Raw genomic sequence first — 15172 nt, 5'->3', positions numbered from 1 at the left:
TATAAAAACTGTAATACCTGAAAATGCAAAAGGGAACACTTAATATTAAGAAGATACTAAGGTATATGTATACCACAATTTAATGGTATTCAATGTTTCCTCTATCAAAGACCCTATGCAGCACAAGAGAAAAAACAAGCTGCAAATGAAACAGCTTTGTAATATATACTTTTTGCCTGCTGCTTAATTCCCTGTGCACCAACAAGGAGACCAAAACAGTCCCAGGTCTTTTAGAAATAATACTCCATCTTAACATGGGAACAAAGGTAACATTCACATATCTCACACACCTACAAAACAGTCAATCCATTCAAATATTAGTTCATTGCCTACTTTTCCATACTCAATGTAAATGAATATATTATCCATACTCAATATACATGTATATATTAAAAACTAATCTTGTTTCCTAAGCCAATTATAAACTGAAAAATTTCCTAATGCTTGAGAATTTCTATGCTAGGTACATTTCTTTGCAGGAGAATGGAATGTTTTAAAGGGGTTTTGTTGCTGTGCTTTTAAATAAATAGCAGGAAAATTACATAGCACTAATTAGGAAAATAAACAATTGTGTTATCATTTTGGCCATATCAAACTAGACGTCTAGTAAACTTTAAAGATTACATTTATGCCACCTTGTAGTGGCACAGCAGGTCAAGTTCTCAGGCATTTAATTGCTTTCAAAATGAAAATGAATATGACAAATTTCAACTTCAAATTTAACATGATTAATTTCTCAACTATTGAATTCTCAATCATTGAAACTGAGGATTAAGATTTAACAAGCCTGAAAAATACCAGGTTGGCATATTAAACCTTCTCTAAGAACTTTCATACAGGAAGAGAGCAAGACAAACAGCAGCAAAGCAGGAACAATGTCCAATCTAATCTGCCTGGATTTAAGAAACACATGTTAATAAAGAGAACAGTTGAGCTTTCAGATTGCAATTGAATTATGAAAACAAACGAGAAATGGAAATGAATGTGTGCAAATATCTTCATTTAAATAAATCTTTCCCTTTCTACTGAATCAAGGATCACGCTATGCCATTCAGTGAAATGGCAATAACAAAGCAACAAAGTAAAGTTTCAGACAAAAGCACTCACGTGGTGTAAAAGCATGTATATTGATTACTTGATCCAAGTTTGCTTTAAAAAAAAAATTTAAAAATAATCACAAATCATTAACAAAGATAACCCAAAGTACTAAAGGAGGATTCTCCTTCCTACCAATCACCCACATATAATCCATAAAATATGGGATAATAATCAAATCTATTTTGAAACTCACAACCTATTAACACATCTGTTCTCAAACACCTCTGCTGGAACACTGAGAGGAAAAGAGGGAAAAAACCCAACTAAAATCCCTTATTAAATCACTGAAATGTAACCCTCTAAAATTAAAAAAACAATATAATAAAGAAAAGGAAAATGCTGTCTTTCCCAGTATGTTATGCCAGGGGGCAAACGCTGCCTTTTTTAAACCTTACTAGGAGCAGACATGCTTGAAAACTGATGAAATACAATTTAGGACTCAGAGTTAAATAAATTGATATATGACATTCATAGTTCACATCAACAAATTACTGAAGTTTTGTAATACTGTTCTCACCTTAAACTATCAGATTTATTCACAAAATAGAAGTTAAAATATAAATTGATGAATGCATTAGAAAATGTGAACTAGATTATTACTTGAGTGAAACAAACCACTTGAACAAAGACTGAAGTATTTAGGGAACAGCCAAGTCATTTGTAATCAACTTGTCAACAGTTCCAAAGTAACAACTTTTGTTCACAGAAAAATGTACATCAAGCCAAGAAAACTTCTATGGAGCTTTTGTGATATTTGTGTATTATTTATTATTCTTTAGCTTGTGAAATTAACAACAGCAGTTTCAGGCTACATTCCCTTTCTTTACAATCCTTCTGCATTTCTCCTGACTCATCTATGAAAAAGAAGAGAATGCATAACAATTCTCATCTCTATTTTTTCATAAACAGAGTTTAGAGATGAAGAGATGCTGGTCCAGAAAAAAAATAATTCATCAGTTTTGATTATTATTATTCCGATGACATCTGGTTTTTGGAAGTTCTGGAAGAGGTCTGTTGTTCTCTATTTTCACAACTGCATTTATGCTCCCATGTAACAGCCGTAAAATAGATGCTCCTGGGCAGCATTTATGATAAGGAACACTACCACAGGAATCTCAAAACAGTCGAAGTTCTCAGAAACTAAATCCCCAATTGTAAAAAAAAAACCTCTAGCAGAGATCTGAATCTGGTATTTGAACAAATAACTCATTTCAGAGCTGTAACAATTTCTTTAGCAATGTAAATATTCGCATGTTACCATTACAGAGGGGGGACAGCAAAAGTAATTAAAAAAAAAAAAATCTGTCCTACTTCAAAGTATAAAAAAGTTGTAAATGCCTTTAATGTTCAACTTCAATAGAGAAACAGCATTTGCCTTTTTTTTGTTAATTCCAAGTAGTACTGATCTCTGTCTTCCCTCTTGGAAAGGAAGCCTACCTGCCGTGTATGGCAAAGGACAAGAGAGGGGAGCAAGTATTACCAAGGACATATCAGCCATGGGAGGAGGGGGATATCATTGCACCCTTGCTAAAAATGGAGTGGAAGGAGAACTTCGGTGCTTATCAACATAGTTATCAACACTTTAGAGGTGTTTTTACTTTTACTTTGTGAAAGTAATGTTGATTCGTATCACAACCCTCATCAGGTTGAGGAACAGTGCAGCTCCTCCATATTCCCCTACTATTTTACACCTAAACCATCAGTACTCCAGAATTCGTGAAAAAGTTGGTTCTGCTCTCCTGTTTACTTTGCAGAGATTTGATTTCAAGAGTCATCAAAGATGATTAAACATGTGGGTCCAACAGATGCCATAAAGCTCCAAAGAAGCATGCTTCTCAAAACCTGCTGAAATTCCTAGCCATTATCACTGGTAAGACACTTATTTGGATGACTGCATATAACATAACATACATAAAATGGAACTGAAAATAAATAAAATAAAATAAATATTACATAAATATAAAAGAAAATAAAGTGTTCTTGCAATACAGAAGAGAGATGTAAGGAACATTTCCCCATATTATAAGTATTCTCACAAAATGAGGGCCAAGAAAACCAAGTTACTCAGTTTAAACACTGTGGTTATATTGACATTTGTGTTAGCATTTTATATTTTAATCTTAATATTTTGACATTGTTGAAGGCTCACCCTTCCTAAAACACATTTGGGAGCAGACAAAGCTTGCATTTGGTTAAAAAAAAATAAAAATTCATTTTTTTAAAAAAACACCTGTAATATCTGACATCCCTTTGAGTCTTGAGGAATTTTGAGCATGGTCTACGTCATGAGAAATACACAAGAAATAAGTTGAAACATTAAGAAACATCAATATTTCTATTGTAAATAGAAAATTCATCCTACTGAAAAAATAAAAGGAAAAAAAAAAAAGGCTGAGACTTGCAACAGAGGTCAACAAGTTTCCAATACCCAATATCCACATATTCCAAATTACCTTTGGTGGGTAGCACATGAAGAAAGAGCACAGCACTGGTTCACGTCACACAGCACAGCACATCATTCACATTTGAAAGGTTATAAACATAGCTATAAAGAACAACACCTTTTCCTCCTTGTCGAAAGGTTAGATTCATCAGCAGCTTACAGCTTTTTCTTTTCAAGGATACTACTTGATAAAGCAGAGTGGTGCTCCAGTCTTTAGCATTCACATTTCATCAGGCAATCACTTTGTTATAGAGGGGGAAAGAGTTTCACGAATGGAGGCATGATAGGTTTCCCCAGTAAAAATTCTGAAAGCTCAGCTGCACACTCAGAAAAAGGCAATGAAGAGAGCTCAATATTTTGAATAGTTTTTCTACAGCACAGACACACACTCTCTCATAAAGATATTCAGAAAATCAATCAGAACATGTTTCTTAAGTGGTCCGAGGACAAAACAGTTCATATAAATGATAAAGGTTACTACTTTGAATGTGGAACATGTTTTGCATAAGTTCTGCATTACAGTTTGTACAAGATATTTGTATTTTTCCTATTATTCCAAAGAAATAACGATTCTTTTCAAAATGTTGCAAATTCATTCATATCATTTTTTTCTTGTTTCCCAAAGGGATAAATGGTTTCTATATGCCCATAATTTATTAATCTACTTTACATATTTATTTCCATATATATATATATATCAGTGGGTATGCAGTAATGTTAAGACAGACCGTATTAGAGATTCACCACCTCCTTTTATATATTATTATTATTTTCATTAAGAGTGTTATTTATATTGTTTGTTCAACACTTAATTTGTTGATCAATTCCAGGACTTTTGGAATGACAGCAAGTGAAAGAAAAACATAATTGAAAACTATGTAGATTTCCGAAAGCTATCCAACACCATGTCAGCATGGGTACTGAACCAACTGACTTTTGGCAGGCAGTGCTTCAGTTCTGCTTCTTAGTTTTGAAACCCTGATGCAAATGGGTATGAATGCATGACACAATCTACTATGCTCACCATCACTGCCTGATATACCCACTCCCTTTGCTACATTACAGAAAATTAACTGTTCCTCCTCAAAAGATAGCACAGTGTCTCTGTCAGCTCAATGAACGTGAGGGATGAGACTGCGCAGCTGGTAAAGTGTTCTTAGGCTTCACCATTATACCCTGTTTAGTCTAGAGTATGGACTCCTTGTTCTGCCTAGGACATACTTGCAGATTTTTATAATCCCATTATCTTTAATGAACCTAATTTCAAATGTGTGAGCGCTCCACAATCTGGCTGAATATTAAACGTCACATTAACAGAGTCTTTAGTGAGCACTCAGAATAAAACAAGACGTCAAAGTAAAATGATATGTATGCTCACATACTCCTGCTTCTCCCAGACACCCTGATTCACCACATGACAGACTACTGTATGAAGAAGTTCTTGCCGCTACCTTTGTTTGAGGTGCCACAGGATTGGATAATGCTTCCTTACTGTTTTTAGTTATATACCAACAATGTAGAACACTTTCAAGGTAACATTCTAGAAACTCTGAACAGCATAGCCCTCACTCAGTATTCATCAACAGACAAGTTCAGGAAGAACCAAGCTTTCCAACCACTCATCTCTCAGATGGAAGTACCATCTCACATCTCCCAGGAGCTGCCTCAGCGCAGCCAGTGTGCTATATGGACAATCCTTCTACTTCTCCCACAAAAGACAGATAATACTCCAGGCAAAGCTGTCGTGTAAACCACACAGCCCATAAAGTCAGTGCTCATACTGCAGAACCTCTAAAAAGATTCAAACCAGAAATCACAAGCTCACTGCAACTTTGGAGGTGTTCTTTACAAATAAACTCACACCAAAACAACACCCACATTGTTCTGGATACATCCTCCCATTTACTAATCTTTGTACAATTCAGTTTTGTTTAATGTTGCAACTCTGCCAAAGATATTCTGATTAAGCTAAAACTGCAAGATTACAGACACGTCGACAATGCAGCAGTTTTCTGCTTTCCAAGCTGCGCTGGAAATCACAACACATCAGGAAACAGCTTTTCACCTGACAGAAAGGTAGCAACAAAAGACTGATAAACATAGATTATATTTTATTTCAGTGGAAATCCTGTTGTCAAAGTAGATAACTGTCGGAGATTACTTCGAGGCAGTGTTTCATGACACAGCAGCTCTGGTGGAATTACCATTTTAAGGAATTCCTGCACCTGTCACCCTCCAGGCTATTCAGTTTGGCCACCTTGCCACTCACGCTAAAAAGATTTTTGGGAAGGCTATGGTATGAATCAGACAAACTGATCCAGGTTACGAAAAAAAAAGGAAAAAAAAAAAAAGGAGGAAAGGTAGACCATAGTACCTGTAACATCTAACCTAGTCACTGTTCTCACAGCAGGACCCCATCACACCTTTGCTGCACAGCTTTGTTAGCTATACCTGCACTGCAAGTGTGTGAACACAATAAGCCATTACTGCCATGAAGTTCCCATATCATGAAACTTCACAAGGGTCAGGAACAAAGCAGTGAACAGAGCTGACCTGAAACTCTCATGATAAAAAGTAGTGTACTTTGTAGAGGCAATGGACTCAAGTCATGCCAGAAAGTGAGAGGAGGCCAAGGGAGCAGAAAAACACAAGTGGAAGAGAGGAGACCTCGGGGCACCCCAGACACTGCAGAATTAACCCTGAGGATCTCTTCAGAGCATCAAACTGACTCAGGCAAGCAGGTGACCATGTACTCAATCTGTCAAATTATGTAACTTTTTAAACAGCAGTTATCACTTTAAGAAACAACGTATCTATGATACATTTCAAAATTATCAGGCACATCCTGAGTGGTGACCTGGTGAACTGTGAGCTAGCCCCCTGCAGAAATGGAAAGGTGCACTTAACTGACTGAAATGACAGCCCTGGTCCTCAAAGCTGAAAGTAGATGGAACCTGTTGGCTCCTTTCCAGGAAAAGGGGAACAGAGAGGACAGTCTCCTGGAAATATGCCAGCAGAGCCACGGGGAGGGGGGTGGAAATCAGTACTAGGGTTTGTCAAACCAAGGGAATCGTCAGAGTACTCAAACAACGTATGTCAGACTTGGAAAAGGCAAATTAGTGCATATCCAGGAAGCAGACCTTTAGTGACACTTCAAGTTGTATGGTTTTGTTTGTTTTGTTTTAAATCACTTCTTAAGACAAGACAGAGCCTGTGAAGCTTTGCCAGCCAATACATAACCACACTGCTACGGAAACAGAGGTGACAGGGAAGAAGGTGTGTCATAAAATGACCTCCTTCATTTTTTGCCAGTAGTGAAACTGATTAAAGACACTAGAGTTATTAACTAGCATTTTTAATACTCCATATTATAAACATCTTCTGTGCTTTAAGAACTGAAAGAACAGTTCAGTGTGCTGGAGCATGCAAGAAAAGAGAAGGAAATGACACTGAGCATTCAGTCCCTCTATTTTGTTATCCTTTCTGTAATTTAAAACAAAACTACATGCAAAACTTTTGCGCATACTACAATTACATCAGTCCTCATTTAACTTTTGCATGCATGAGGGCTGGCAATGATGACAGTCCAAACATAAGTGTTAATAAAACTCCCTGTTACAAAGGAAGGGTATCGGAAATCTTAATAAAATACTTGTATTTGTCATTATACCTCTTCTGGCTGTGTAGAAAGAGGCATGTATGTAAATATCTGTCTTGTCCACACTAAAAGTTAGTTTCTCTACCATAGTTATGCAATAGAACCTCAGTGTGTACCGGTATGAAACCCATTATAGATAGGAAATTAAAGACTTGTAACCCATCATAAAAATAATTATGTAAAGAAAAATTTTTCACAGTTCACATATTTTGAAAAAAGGTAAAACCATGAAACACTCGGATGACTATCTAATGCATTTGAACAAACATGCTCAGCTTGAGAATCAACATGAATAATCTCATTTTCTTCTAATTAATAATAACACTTTCCCTCAAAAAAAAAACAAACCCCACCAAAAACCCCAAAAAACAAAACAGACTAGTTCCACAGAACACACAATATGGACTGAAGGCCTGATATTTAATTGAGCTGGAAAATAAAATCTACCATTTTCTGGCAAAGAAAATACCAAAGATAATCCATTTCATTTGATATGCTATCAAAAAAATAATTTAAAAAAATCTTGCCAAAACGAATCCCTCCTTGACTAAGGGTGGTGGGTTTTTTGCACTGTAGTTTTTAGCATAGATTAGTTTGTTGAGTAATTTTGCAGATCACTTCAGGAAAGGCAGAGGAAGAAATAACAGTGTGATGAGTCCATGTCTCAAAACAGAGTAATAAAGTCCATGTCTCAAATTTGTTTATTTCTTTAAATTCTTAGTATACACAAGGGGGGGGGGGGGGTGGGGGGGGGGGGTGTGTGGAAATCTAGGTAGTAGTTAGTAAGAGATTCTCTTCCTATCCCCCTGCTATTTAGGATTCACAGATTAGAGACGCTATTGGAATACACTCATGGAAAAAAAAAATATTAGTATCCTTGTTTCTGGTTATATATATATGTGTGTGTGTGTAGGTAAAAAAGAAGAATATGAGGTTTTCTGATATCCTGCTGAAGGAGAAGCAGATATCCTACAGTGACTTGGGTTTCAGAGGAAATTACAGCACGACTGAAGAACTGAGAGAACACTGTCACTGGAGAATAAATTCAGACTTTGAACTGAAGGGTAAAACACTTTCCTTCAGCTCTCCAACACATTTAGCATAACCAGACAGTTTTGCTGAGGCTGCGCTGCCTGTTGATACCCATTCCTTCAACACTTTCTAATCATCCAGGGCAGCAGTACCACTCCTCATTCAGACAGCCCTACACTATTGTCAGAGAGTAGAATTACTTGAAAGTTAAATAAAAAGACTATGTGGTTCACTTACTAGTTGAGCTTTCTCTTTTAAAGGTGTTACAAGTGGCATATAGAAAAAGTATGTCCTATTTATTTCAAGAACGCTGAAGCATCCTGTACAACATTTATCTTTTGAATTCTGCCATATTTGTCGTGAACGAAGACGCCAATTTTTTTCATGGTATATCCTACATAATTTATATACAGCAATAACAGACTTATATAGCCATATACATTTATATCATCAATTATTTTTAATATACAAGTAAAAAATTTCAAGGTTATAATAAGATAATGTCATTATTGGGTCCATTTCCCTATACAGTAGCTGTTACAAGGGCTATTACTGATGGATGGAAACATTTCATACCACTGACAGAAGGTATACTACGATATTTTCTTCACTTTACAGTAATTTCTTCTTCAAAAAACAGCCAAACTTCAGTTTCTGACCAAAGTTGAAAACTGCAATAGAATTCAAGGGAAACACCCACATAACTTTTAATCAAAAGATTAAATTCTGGAAAGTTCTGGTGAAGGTGTTGGGAAAATTTATATTAGTTGGTGCTATATTTCTTTGACAATTACATCTAAAAAAGTTGACTAAAAACTATGCCAAAAATCACCATAATGACTATGTATCCTGATATTTATTTAGCAACTAGTTTCATAGGGGCATTACACTGTCATAAATGTGGAGAGGTTTTAATACGACAATGAATCACCAAAATTTTTTACAAATGATCCACTGCCCAATAGAAGTAGGTAGTATGAGTTCCATTCCAGAGGGAGAAATTAAGATCGAAGGTGCTTGTTCAAAGGCTAAAGAAGAGTCCATTAGCAAAATTAAAACAAACTCATGAATACCTAATTCCAGATGCTAGGCTTATATCACTTATTTATTAACAGTGATAATTAGGGTTATTTATCAACAGTGACAATAGGCAAAACTTCTATGCATAACTATTAGCAGGTTTTATAGTTTTAAAATCTGCTGGTTTATAACAATCTGTGCACTGAAACTGCTTTCCCTCTTAAGCCTTGTTTTTTGAAAACAGCATCTTCCATTCGCTGCAATGTTATTTGAGTCAGACCTTTACCACTTTTAGAGTGATTTTATTACTGTTGAAGTTAAATGAGCCAAAAGAGCAAGAAATAATTACTGTGCAGAGTAATATTTTGGCCTATTGGCCTAAAGATTAGTTGGAGTTTTACTGCCAAATTGCATATTTAAAAAAAAAGAATATATGCACCAAAACATTGAAATGCAATCCCAAATGCTCAAAGTACTTTTAAATGCCCAATGTGGTGTTTGTTAAAACACACACTATTTAGGAGGCATAAAAGAGTGTGGTGAGCAAGCTGTGTGCCAGAGCAATAGCTATGGAAAATAAAGCTCTAAAGGTATTACAAAAGAACCCAGCTTCTTGTCAATGTATTTTGTTATGTATACTGTATTATATATGATGTGTATATATATGTAATATACACTGTATATATACATTAATAATAATGTAAGCTCCATAATAATAAGCATATTTGAAGAATGTCATACTTTAAAATATTTCTTCTCCTTTTGTCTCCAGTCACTACTAGTGATACAAAAATATTAATAATCATGAAAAATACTGGTTTACTGCATCCTTTTTGAGGGAAGTACAGTTTCTTTACCTAGTTTACTACAAGTATTATAACTGCTTTTCCTCACTGCACTATTAGTTGGTATTTTCATTGTCTGCTGAAGAAGGGACCTCCTACTGACAGCAACTGTTAGCAAAAAATCATTTTCTAAGAGTAGATAAGTTTAACAGCAACAAGCTGTCAAATCAGATGGAAACAGCTTCTAGAATTTACTTCTACCCTGGTACGCAGAACTACAGCATACAATCTCTACAATGACAGAGCCTGAGTTTTTTTTTTTTTTTTTTTTTTTTTAATCAGAGGAGCAACTCCTGGGTGAGAACAAATTTGGGTGCCTTTTTAACAATAACAAATCTATGTAAATGGAACAAAACTAAGTCACGTGATTTTTCCTCCCCCTACACTAACACTTAAAACAGTTTGTATAGCAAATATATTTGCTTGGTGCATTAGCAATGGTAAAATAAAAAGGAAATAAACACTAAAAACTATTCAACAAGGATAACAAAATGAAATTTGGTGTTTAAAAAAATACTAAAAAAAGTAATTTTTTTTGCAGTTCAGTTCAAAAAGCAAGTATTCACTACATAGATGAGCTTAAATAAGCTAAATTCTAAGTTCAGCTTTAAGGATTCCTTCAATTTTATTTAGCAGATAGTATTAGCAAACTAAACAGTACAGTAACTAAATAAAATTGCATTAGAATAAAATGAAACAAAAATGCAATTGCCACTTTCTTATGACTACTCTGATAAGTTACAGGTACTCTGTACATTATTGTTCAACTAAGACTTCACAATTGAACTTCCTATTTGTATTCTGACATTCACATGTTCACAAAGAAGCAGTCTTTACCAAACCTGTGCTAAACTCATGATAAGGGGGAGGGGATAGAAAAAAAATAAAGAAAAAAAAGAAAAAATTAATAAACCATGACGTTCCAGAGAATAAAACTAATAAAGGCTGAATGCTATGCCAAAGGTGCCAAAAAAGCAAAGAGAAGTTCTTCAAATCTTCTACGGGCATAAATACAGCAGAATGAAGCAGGAAGATCTCACAACCCTGTTGCGAAGGAAAAAAAAAAAAAAGAGAGAAAAGTACGACAGGGAAAAGGAACATTGTAGTCCAGAAGAGCATTTCAGTATTAGAATATCTTCTGAAAATATTAAGCAAAATTGAATGATTAATACTCGTAAGAACAGGGAGTAGGAGAAAGACTGGAAAGAGAAGGAAAGCAGTTTTCCATATTCATATGAAGCAACTTCTGTATTCTTCTCCGTCAGCACCGTACCTTCGTCTTATTTCTGCCCACTGAGAACAACAGGGTAATCAGCGTTAAGAGACAAGACGCTATGAACAGGGCTTTTAACTCAGCTGGGACTATAACATTTAAAACACAGATGATCTGAATGATTTTCTTAGAAAGAAAAAAATTTTTTTTTTAAGTCTTTGTGTCAATCAACTATCAGAAACATCTAAGTAATTTGACTCCAATAATAGAGTTTCTTTGAAACAAGAAACTCAACCCTCTCACTCCAACTTTGTCTTCATGTAATAGACATTAAAGATTACATTTTTTTATTATTATTTTTTTTCCCCTGCAGAACTGGTTCAGGAAAGGACTAAAGCACATCTCAAGTCCCACTGACCTACCCAAGATGTAATCATGTGATATTTCATTAACACTAATATGTGATGGACAAGGACAAATATCTGAGCAACATGCAGAACTGGTTCTGAAGCCAAAAGCTGTAAGGCCACCTTAAGTCAGTGCCAGGTGCAAGACAGAGCTTATCAGACTGGGTGTAGCACCACAATAATGTGGTAATACTGCTTTTGGAAGCAGCCTAGGTAACTATTTCCTGCTGTACATTCCATTGCGAAAACAGTAGCCACATATATAAATTTAGCGAGACTAGAATGCACGGTTAAAGTTAAGCACCCACTTGATGTAGCAGGTCAACTATTTCCAGGAAGGATCTTCAAAGCTTACTTACAAATGTCACAGCAAACACCAGGAGACTAAAATTTCATCAGTAAATATGACCAAGCAACTAATACTTCTGCAGCAGTCTAACAGTCTAAGCCTCTCCGTGTTATTTTCTACTTCTTTAATCAGTGTCTGTAACAGTACAGCAAATATATGATAATGATCTTTGATGTTCAGATGGGGACTGCAAGGTAGAAAATGTCCTGGAGGAAAAACATTATGCTTCTTGAAGCCTACCTTTAGTACTACAGAGAAAACTAGAGATAACAAGGCATAACAAGAACAATTACTTTGTGTGTCATTATAATTTTACATTAAACTAAGTTAGTAATCCCCACAGAATGACTCTCAGTCTAATTGAGAAAGATACAACAGCTACCACCCATTTTAACTTTGTTTGTTTTTACATTTCAGGAGGCTTCCTCCACTATAAAAAAACCACTCAAATGTGAGCTGTTTTATATCAGTTGGGCTGCTCATTAAATTGAAGGCAGCACAGGGAAACACTTGCGCCTTTCCTCCCTGGTGTCAAAACATGTATATGGCCACTTCAGGATGCATAAACTACCATAATCAATCTTGGCAATTTTTCCCTCAAGTGCTGACAAACTGTAATGAGGCAATATTCAGATCACTTTAAAGATATTTGAAATGCTAGCCATAACCAAAACAGCAGAAGAACAAGCCAGTACCAGATGAAGGTAAGGCATCCCAAGTCCTCATTATGACTCCACCAGGCAAGGGCTGGCAGCTGCCTGTCACACAGTGGGGCAGTCAGGAAAGCTGGGATGTGCATAGTGGCTCAGAGGCAGCACCACCAACTTCTACTCACTTGACTCTCCTGCATTGTACTTCGGGGTTTTTTGAGAGATGAGCCATAGACCATGCTTTTGAGTATTTTTTCCACATTGTTAGCGATTGGCAAGAACAGCCTGGAGAAATCGAAATTGCAGAAAGGCTGTGGTTGCCTGCAGGGGTACGGGTTTTCTCACCTGAGGCAGAACATTACTTCTCTGCCTGCACTGCCTGCAAGGTGTCCATGAGAGGGGGAGAAGAAAGTGCTGGTGAGATGCTTATCGCCCATTTCTTCACTGAGGATTGAGGATGGAGAAGCCACTGAATGAGTTTGCCTGGAAGTTCCACAGCAGCAGAGGAGATTATATTTTTACATGTACTACAATGCAGAGGACCTGACCTACATGTGACAACTCCACTTCTGAAGCAGTTTAGCTACATTAGTACACAAATGCACCCATGCGAATAGCTTGCCTCTCAAATGACCTTGTTAGTCCAGCGCATCAGCTCAATGTTGCCACACAGCATCCAGCCACAGAGTGGCTTTCCTCCTGCTAGGCCAGAATGCAGATGGGTCTGGAACAAAGCACTCCATTCCTTGCTTTAGCAAAGCCGGTCTTCACAGATTTCTACTTCCTTACTGGGTCCCACACAGGCAGTTTTTAAAGGGATGCCTCTTTGGGTTTTAGCCTAGAGCAGAAGCAGCTACTGTTCAGAAGCTCTTTGCAGGAGAACCATCAGGGAAAATGGTCCTGTTGCTCAAAAATGATCAGAAGTAAGAAAATACTCATGAAGAGAAATGGCTGCAAGTTGAGGAAAACAGAGAAATGAGGAGTGGCAGACTCTTTTTAGCAGCCTAAAAGGAAGGAAAACACTTCTTCACTCTGCCGTTTGACTGAACAGTTCATTGTCTCGCTGTCTGAATAGCCTATTTATCACTAGCATTCATAAAACTAAAAAAAAAAAAAAAAGGGCAAACAAAAATAAATTGTTTTTCCTACATCAACCTCATTTAATTACTGAAGAGCAGTTTGAATTGTTGATCTTCTAATGCTCTGGTGGGATTAGCAGCCAGTCTAGTCCAGTCAGGCTTGCCTGATTGTATGAGAAATAGAAAATAAAATTAGCATAGTCAAAGCCACGGATAATCTAGGAAGCATTCACAATAGTGTTGGGTGACAGGTCGCTTTAGCTGGGAGTTTCTGATACCCAGCCTTGTTACAATGTGTGTGGGCCAGTAAATATTCAGCAGAAGTTTAACAGGATATTTTAGGGAGATTTACAGTCATCTCAGTCATGTCTATATCACCACACTGACATGCTGGTTTTGCTTTTGCATATCTTACAAGAAACTTGGTATCAGCTTATATGGCAAGAAACCAGACAATCATATGTATGTAAGTCTGTGCATGCTGAGATGTGTATGATGAAAATAGCTTGCCTTGTCTCCTGGGAGCATAATACCCAGTAGTCTAATTTCCAGACAACATTGCAGCCAATCCTACTATTGCACAAAAATCAGAATTTTTGGGGTTGCTTTTTTTATTTAAGCACAAAAACTGGCTCAAAGCAAGCAGGCAACTAACTGTTAATACAGTCCGAGATATCTGTGGATCTCCACCAAGGACAAAAAATGGAACATACGTTAACTATTTAATCAAGTGCATGCACACTCTTTTCTTTCCAAGGAATGCCAATATTTTAATTCAAGCTTTCTATCATCACTAAACTGGTCTCACAGCACCATATAATTACTTTGGTATACTGTCTCGCTGCTCAGTTACTTCATTTCTTCTCCTCTTGTACCACTTTTGAAAAAAAGAAATGGAATGTGCTTGTTCACTGTTAACAAAAAGTCACTTACTGCAGCAAAAAGTTTAATAAGTTTACCTAGGGCAACAAAGCATGTGAGGAAGAGTTAAAAAAAACCAGCCTGATGATTGACAAGCTATTATAATGCTGCTTTGCAAGGCATCTTATCTGCCAAATCTACTTTGCTCCCTATCAGCTCACAGTAACACCTGCATTTGCCTCCTACTTTCACAGCTTTCAGACTACAGTATGATGTAACTGTCTAACCAAGAAGCGCACCTCTGCCAGCATATGACTCTGTATCGTATAATGGGCTTCTGAGCGCAGAACCTGAAAAACTCACATGCAATATGTTCAAGCACTGACTGTCAATTTTTTCTTTCACAAAGAGGCGAAGCAATCAAGTGATCCCTTCTCACTTCTGATGAACTGTGAGTAACGAAGGCTTAGTCAATGCCTACACTGCACTCACAGGTGGCATTCTGACCATTCTCATA

At 36.5% G+C, this 15172-nt stretch overlaps 1 protein-coding gene across 2 annotated transcripts in view; it reads right to left on the bottom strand.

Annotated features, from left to right (window-relative positions):
* TMTC2 (transmembrane O-mannosyltransferase targeting cadherins 2) overlaps positions 1–15172 on the bottom strand; it is a 254213-nt gene that overhangs the window by 94279 nt on the left and 144762 nt on the right. The gene's annotated exons all lie outside the window — the stretch shown is intronic.

The sequence above is a fragment of the Falco cherrug genome, chromosome 5, assembly GCF_023634085.1.
Source record: "Falco cherrug isolate bFalChe1 chromosome 5, bFalChe1.pri, whole genome shotgun sequence".
NCBI lineage: Eukaryota > Metazoa > Chordata > Aves > Falconiformes > Falconidae > Falco > Falco cherrug.
This window is presented reverse-complemented; position numbering and strand designations above follow the sequence as displayed.